Genomic DNA, 9,021 nt, shown 5'->3' on the forward strand with positions numbered 1-9,021 from the left:
AAACACTCGCCTGTCTCACGGGCCAATATCACTGACAGGAGTCTCACCCTCTCCTGATTAAAGCTCCAAATTTATTGTACAACACTTCATCGTCTCAGCTCTAACACGCAGTCCTCCTTTCTCTCTCACGCTTTCTTTGTGTTCCCCTACCTCCAACAGCTTTTTAGTGGATGCTGAAAAATATAGACAAGCATTCCAATTAGTGGGTTTTTATTTAAGCAGTCAGCATTTTACAGCTGGCCTGGAAAAAAAAAAAAATCTGATCTCTAATTTAAAACAGCAGTCTGCTGTGATTGTTTTGTCATAATGAGAAAGACATCTTATTTTTTAGCCCTCTAAAATTTTTAAGTAAAAACACATTATGAGGACAATGCACATTGGGACAGAACTGTAAAATACTGAGTGCAAAAACACAATATGGATGCAGGGTGGGTTTTTGATACCAAAATGTTGACTTTGGTACAATATCAGTCTCTGGTACACTTCAGGCATCAAATAAAATACACAAATAGCCTACAATAAGCTACGGTGGACCAGAAGTGCACAACACAACAAAATCTCCACAACACAACGCAAACAAGCAGCACACAACAAAATTAGCACAACACAATGGAAACAAGCCGCAACGCAACGAAATTAGCACAACACAACAGAAACAAGCATGTGAACTTAGCGTGTTTCTTAAATATCAAACATATGGTATTTTTATGCTTTAGTACAGTCAAAAAATTACATACAGCACCTTTAAAAATAAAATGAAGAAAACAATTAATTCATCAACATAAACCTCATAACGTATTCAGGTCCATTTTAACCCAGAAGAGATCTATAAAGTAAAACCCTCAAAACAATTTAAGATTTCTTTACAGCTATTTTTTAAGAGATATAACCATTTGAAATGATGTTACACGTTTTGTGTTTGGGTCATTTTGCACCCGCGTATGTATCCCGAGTACCATTAGCTGTCAAAAATACTTTTTGTAAAATTATCTATTATTAAGTAATATTAGTGTAAAAATATATATTTAAAAATAAAATAAAATAATAGAAAACGTTTGTCAAATATATTTTAGCCCTATCTCATAACATAAACATGAATATTGACGAACCACTGCAGCATGAAAAACGGATCACTTTTTTCATCTGAAAGTGAAAGTTTTTGTAAGAAAAAATAATTATTGTTGCAAATTTCATACAATGATATATGAGGAAACAAGCCGCAATGCAACGAAATTAGCACAACACAACTGCACACAAATTCACTGCATCCCTTTGTATAGCATGTAAGCCAATAATAAGCATTGAAAATAAATTAACATAGCTCCCACCCACAATTTAAATGGATAAAATGCATATTTCTGGTTTTGGTATTACTTATTATTACAGTTAATAATAATAATAATAATAATAATAATAATAATGGCATTATTAATAAATAAAAATGTTGATAAATTACTAAAATAAATAAATAGTTATATGTAGTAAAAAAAAAGATGTATGGTCGAATAGTAAACAATAATAACTTTATAAATATTATAAATACATATTTCTGGGACCAAGATCCTTTTTCTTTCGCATGCTGAAAAGACCTACACTAAATGTGAAAGTTATTATTGGCTCTGCATGGCAGTTAAATTTCCATCACATTCAATTAGTGTAATGACCTGAAACCATGGTTTGGCTCAGACAAAAGTCCTTGTCCTCTTAAGTTTTGACCTATAATCTTCAATACGCCACACTCCCTTTCTCTTGTCCAAGGTGAGCTTTAACTTGCGTTTTCATGGTCCTATCCGCAACTGTAACTGCAGCAGAGCTTGATGGCATCAATTTCATCTTGGGACTCACTAATAATCAAGATGTGATTGAAAACCATGACAAAATTCTTTAAAATGCCCATTAAACAAGAAACGAGCACTCGCCAATCCCTCACTTTCATTACAGCCCAATGCCTTTACAACTATTCCCTAAGTACAGATGATAAACATTGCAGATGACACCCGTAATGACAGCCACTGCCCGCACAGGACACTTTACATCCACGGCAGATGACATAAAGAGAGAAACAAGGCAGTTATCTGAGGGATGAGAGAGTCTGTGAAGGTCAGAGTCAGTTGAGTGGTGTTAAACTGACTGGAGACCAGTTCTGACATCATGACCGCTTGGCTTAGCTGAGAAAGAAAAAAAAAAGGTGCCTGCGGACCCTTAAGCGTACAACCTTTGATTCCTTGCGGCACGAGGGCAAAACGTAGCATATTTTTGGCACTGACTCAGAGCTTTTAAAAATATAACTTTGACCTTAAACTTCACACAAGTACATGGAGCTGCAGTGATCCCAAGATGTGAGTTTCCAAAGGCAATTAGGGTATGTCTTGTAGGGCTGGGTAAAAATTAGAGCCTGACCGATATATAGTTTTGCCGATATTATTGGCCGATATGAGCCTGTCTCCAATATATCGGTATTGGCGAATATGCCGGCGAATATGCCGCAGATATGCCGCCTATATGAAATTTTTTTTTACAGAACATGTAACGCAGATAAAATACTTGAAATGGTGTAATTACTTAGTTTGTCCAGCAGAGCGCGCTCCATTGTTTGCTACTGGCGACCTGGATTAAACCCTTTAAAGCTTAAGTCTATGGAAAACCATTGAAACTTTGAACGGCCATATCTCCGTAATGGCGCGGCGAATCCGCACCAAATTCGGGGGATCCCTTCAGCGTCTCATGTAATCGCTCAAACAGTGTTTCCTCCGCGCAAAGACGTCAATTTAATGTCTTGTAAACAATGTCACGTAACGTCACATTTACCTCATTAATCAGATAGAAAAATAAACTGTAGAGAGGGGCATTTTGCTAAATATATGCACCATATAACATATTCATTATACAGTTTACTGTTCTTCAATGTTTCATTTGTTTGAATAAATCCATCAAGTTTTTATGACAGCCACCATTATGTTTATATTTAAAAAAAAATGAATTTAAGTAGACATATTATGTAATTGTAACTTTATTATTTTAAAAACTTCATTAAGTGTAATTTTAACAAATCAGTCAATTTTAACCTTCAGTATTATAGTAATGTAGTACCAACTGACTCTCATGTAGGCCTACATTTTACAGCATTAGTTGAGAGATTGTTTTCCCTTGAGAAAATTTGGCATGTACTGTACCTGATATATATATATCCAAAATAATCAATATTGAATCAAATCGAATCGAATTGGTAATCAAATCGAATCGCAAGCTTGTGAATGAGAATCGAATCGTGAAATTTGTGTCAAAACCCAGCCCTAATGTCTTGTACATAGAAAATATCTGCCTGTCATGTCAATTTATAGTAGTGCATAAAGCATTTCTTTATATAAAATGTCTAAATATAGTAACTGATAAAATAAATGTAACTTACATTTACAAAATCTAAGTACATTTTGATTTTGCAGTGGAAATCAACTGAATAAATGAAAATTGATCCAGATGTCGATTCCGTAACTGCTCTATAGTTTGTCTCCCTAAAGCATCAGTAACCAACAAGTTCTGACATTTCCCAAGACCATAGTTCCAATGAACATTTGCAAACATCACAAATTTGTGAGAAAATTGGTGTTAGAAGCGTATTTTCCTGTTATTACTATGTGGACCAAAATAGATCACGCTATAAATTATTTATCTTCCATTCTATTTAAAAATATACATTTCATATAAAATACACAATCCAAGCTATTTTTGCATAGTGCATATGAGAACCCAGAGTATAACATAAGTGGGAACTCACAAAGAAACAGACATCAAGTAAAGCAAAACAATAGGGATCAAAAACAGTCAAGTAGTCTTCCTCAGATACCTAGTTCATTACAACAACATTTCTGAAAAAAATACATTGAGGAAAATTCATGACTGAATGGGACTAAGACATTTACACACATTTAAAAAAGAAAGAAAGAAAGAAAAAACTATAATAATCTGACATTAATTTCAATCTTGAATTGATTTAAATGGCAAAAGTTATTATATGCGTTACATTGTTACTGACAATCCTAGATTGTTGAATCAACCTGATTCAAACAATGGAGGCATAACCATGTTTCTACAGTTTTGGGAAACAGTCGCAACTAGCTAGTTAATTTCTCCAGTTACGTATAATATCACGGTAGTTATGCATTGAATTAGTTGTTGAAAGATGCATTTGCTTGCCATTATTATGGCATGCTTATGATTTGGGGAAAATATAATTCCTTCTCCCATGCCCCTGTATTCAGCAGCTCTGAGTGGCAGCAAACAGTGTCACTGTGACCAAGAATAAAACACTTACTGTAGATGTGCTAGCCTAGAACAACCCAGAACACCTTAGAATTGTGGCAGTGAGTTTTGCATGGACAAGCACACAATCATATATTCTTAAATCTAGTTTGAGATTACTTAGTGTAAGCTTCCCTTTAAAAGCCTGTGAAAGGTAAAAATAGGCAAAGCTTTATTTGAGGAGTGGGAAGTATAAGAAGGTTGCATCCTCATTTCATCATTCAGTCAACAGAAGAGGATTTAACAGAGAAAAAAAGACGACATAGCGAGAAGATGGAAGCCTCAAGACACCATAAAAAGAAAAAAACTTGAAGCTTTCAGCAAGTGAACTGCTGTTGAACCTATTTAATGTTAATGCAATACTGTTTCTCTGTCTTTATGAAAACTGTTTATTTATTCAAGATCCCACACTGAACTGAAAAGCTTTTTCATTTCTGAGTGTTCCCCTGACGTTTAGCGGACAAACAAATGGCAGACATCACAAAGCAGAACTCATCCTCCGTGAAATGCTGCTACCTTATAACAGGAATTTAACAGGCCTGTGCCTTTCATTTTGCCTCTGGAAACAGAATGAAGCGAACAGTCATAACACTAAGAGCAGTGAATATCCGCATGATGCATGTGAAAGGTAAAGATAAGAGGCTTTATTGTGTTGGCTTAATAAAACCAGCATACTGCTACTGTACAAACTCAGGTTACAATGTTTTTCAAAATCACTAACCACTATTTGACTCTACTGCATGTGTATTGTGTGTACCACATGTAAACTCCACTCACTCATCCACCCAAGCCTCTCTAACACTTTATAACATTTTTTTAAACATCAGTTAATGCATCAGGCACTATAAATTAAAATTAAACATTTTACAGCATTTATTAATTTAGGTTAATTATTTATGATTAACACTTATTCTTCTTTATAATATATTAACCAAATATTACAAAATGTTGATTTACACCTTTAAATTAAAATCATAAACAAATTGAACCAAGTAACTAATGATACTTTATGAACTAATGAGATATATATATATATATATATATATATATATAGCATTCATCATACTGGTATTTTTATTTTTTGCTTACTGGCAAATTAATTAATTTTAAAAAAGATACAAGGACAAATTATTACTGGATGTGTAATGCAGTAACAAATGCTTGTGTCATACATGTCATACATGCAAGCATAAACTAAAATAATAAAAATAATAATAATAATAATAATAACTAAGAAATTAACAATGGTAATAATAATGCTGATAGATTAAATGCAAAAAAATAAAGAGATAAATCACATGATCCGGAGTATTGTAAGTCATAGATCAGTAAGCTAAGAATGCATTACAACCTTATTTTTAAATGTTACCACTTTCTCTATTACTGACAAAAAGAATAACAGTCTAAATGGTGCAGAAAATCTCAGAGAAGGATGCAGCACTGGCAGGTGCCACCTGTGATACAACAAAACAAGCTAAACATTTTCTGTATGTGGTTACAGAAAAGCAAGAAAACAAAAAACTTGACATTTAAAACTATAACGCAAACGCTACATGACATTTCCGACATTAATTTGTTTGATGCTGAACATGAAATTGTTGCTCATCCTGACAGCCAATCAAAATACTACAGTTATATTACAGTTATGAGAAACAGGGTTACAGACCAATGTGAGTGTACTAAGGGCAGGCCTACCTGGTTTCACAGCACAGAAATAGAAACCAAGTGATCTGTGAAATGTCCCACCACAGTCATGGAAGGTAGGACATTTTTTTCTAAAAATAGTTTCAAGAAATGAAACTATTTAGTTTTCCTGGTTTTACTTTGGCATCTATTTCCTGTTTTGAGCAGCATTTTGTCCTAATGTGTCAAGAATATCTGACGAAATGTGCTCATTTGTAATTGGCCTGCAGGCATGCCTTAAAGCTGTTAGCAATCTCTCCCATCATCCGACTCATCTTGCTAGAAGCTGGCTTCAGTAAATCTTCTTGTCCCAATTAAAGCACACTCAGTGCTTTGATGCCACTTGATCTCACTGCCCCCTTAACCCCAGGGGTTTTCAGCACTAGGGGGCGATCACTGTCTCTTCCCTTTCAAATCAGCAGACTAGACAAGCTTTGGCTAATGCTTGTACCCAATTAGCAAGCGTTACACTTCCCAATGTATGGTGAGGGCTCACAGTTTAATGAAATTACAGCAGTCAGATGAGACTCTGCGGGGAGTGGAGTGAGACAGTGAGGCAGACCGCCAAATCCTCAGCCCATTGTGCAGTGGCCTAGATTTTTACCTCCCTCGAACCATCTTTCAAAACCCCAACCATGAAACCATTCCGATTCCTGCAAATGAATCACACCATGCATTAATGTTATCTGCCACTAACCATACTGCTTTTTGCGTGCAATCAAATCCCTGCAGTACAACAGCAGAGCATTATTCTAACCAAAAACCATCTACTTACACAGGAAGAGACAGTCTGACTGACATGTAAAGTGACCAACTGCATTTTTTTCATTTTAATGCGCATTTTAGGGGTAGGTCTAGCTGAAATACAACGCCATTCAAATATTTGGGATCAGTATGATTTTTTTAAAGATAAAATAGTTTAAAACATTGAAACCGTGATACTTTTTTTTCATGATTCTTAGATGATTTTAAAAAACAGCATTTATTTAAATTAAAAATCCTTTGTAACAACACTAAAGTATATTACACAAGGAAAGATATGTTTATAAGCTATTGGATACTGGTTGACCAATATATCACCAGATGTCCAGTATTGTGTCCATTATGCATCAGTTGTTCAGTGAATGGACTGTAGGTGGTCTATTTGAGAATGGGACTACCAGAATATCAACTTGACCTTAACTAAGCAACAGTGTTGAAGCTTCAATACCGCCTGTAATTTGAGCACTCATCAGGAGTGCTGCAGGGCCTTGTACTCGGCCCGGTTTGCTTCACTCTGTCACCTTCTGCTGTCAGCGCTGGCCGTGGGCGTGTGGCTAACTCAGGAGAGGACAAAAAGTGCAGTGCCTCCATCAGTTGCCCGTTCAGTGACACTCAGTTGCTGACAGCTACTTCAACCATGCGGACAGGTGAGCAGGAAGGGCGCTCCTATAGAGGGTTTCCATCTGACTGAGCAGAGAGATGGATGAAGCTTCAGAAGAAAAAAGCAAGAGTGAAGAAAAGGATGGTGGTAGAGGTGGAAGATAAATGGGCATCTCTTATAATAATATATCTAAAGAGTCATTTGTGAATGTTAATAACAGCTTCTGATATAAACTGCTGTTTGATGCTTTGATGTCTCTTTAAAAGCCCAAACAAAAGTCAAAATGTGACTACTGCTATGAAGTAAATATAGACAAAAGCATTTATAATTGAGTTTAACGGTTTCTGTGTTCATTATTTTTTATTTATTAAAATTAAAACAATTTATAAAAATAAATTAAAATATAAATGTATACAATTAGATACAAGAAAAAAATGAATTCATTCAAATTCATTGTTTTGCCTGAATTATTTAAATGACCAAAAAAAAAACCTTTGAAAATGAAGAAAGAAATAGCTATGTTGATCGTGTATATTTTGTATAGACTATGTAAGGTAGTGATAAGGCGGCACTCAAATGATCTGTGGTTAGCTTCAAATATCATTCACTATTTTTATTCATAATGCACACCACTATTTTCTCATTAAATATCATTAAGTCCCACGATTCAGCTTCATTAGCGGCAAGCTAATTATCTGACAAGACAAATCAGCTCTAATGACTGAAATGGTCAGAGAACAAAGGCATAATGCAACAGACAGGATCTAAATGATTTTGACATTTTAAAAATCATGGACGGCTTTGATCCACAGAAAAAAAAACATGACTGTTCTGTGGAAACACGGACTAAATGTAACATTATACTGACAGCTTGAGCTTGAATTGCTCTCAACATTCACACAGTAACACAGCAGTCAACATCTCCAACATACAGCCTCAGTGAGCAGTAGGATAACTTCATTTAGGTTTAATTAATGCACTTCTATATTTTATGAAATTAAATCATACCAGAAAATGTATTTTACATGCATATAATTTTATATAGGACATTTCATATATTCAACACTATTCTTTTGCTGATATTTCCTTTGCATGCAGGTGTTACATGCTGCTACAATTTTTTTTCAAAACAGATTAACTTCTATTGAACACTTCCTGAACTCTGCAGTGTAAAGACACCTAAGACAACACAAAAGAAATGTCTAATAAATGTTTTTGCAAATGCTTTCTGCATAGTGGTCGGCTCAGAGTTTTAAGGCTAAGACTGAGCGGCTGCACTCCTGGCCTGGCTTACGCTGCTGACTCAGGGAACCAGAGAGTCTCTATGGGCCTCCAAACTGCTGACAGCACACTGGCCTAATTCTCTGTCTCACAGTAACAGTGTGTGAGTGAGGGCATGAAGTATTACCCTCTTCAGAGATTATTCATTCCTTTCATGAGCGTGAGGTGGGTAAAGATTATACAGCAGCTTTTGTAGTAACACATACAACAGCAACACCTAAATAATTGAAGAAGAGGTTTATATTATTGGATGCCTTTCCCTTATTTTCTGATATATTTCAACTGTGAGCAAAAGTTACACATTAATACCAGAGTTTTCAATCAAGGAAGGTCTTGGAATCAGTGAGTGGACAGCAAGGTTGGAAATTAACAGGGGCTAGTGGCAAAAATACCAC

Source organism: Sinocyclocheilus rhinocerous, unplaced genomic scaffold (assembly GCF_001515625.1).
Source record: "Sinocyclocheilus rhinocerous isolate Xijiao unplaced genomic scaffold, SAMN03320098_v1.1 scaffold3209, whole genome shotgun sequence".
Lineage (NCBI taxonomy): Eukaryota > Metazoa > Chordata > Actinopteri > Cypriniformes > Cyprinidae > Sinocyclocheilus > Sinocyclocheilus rhinocerous.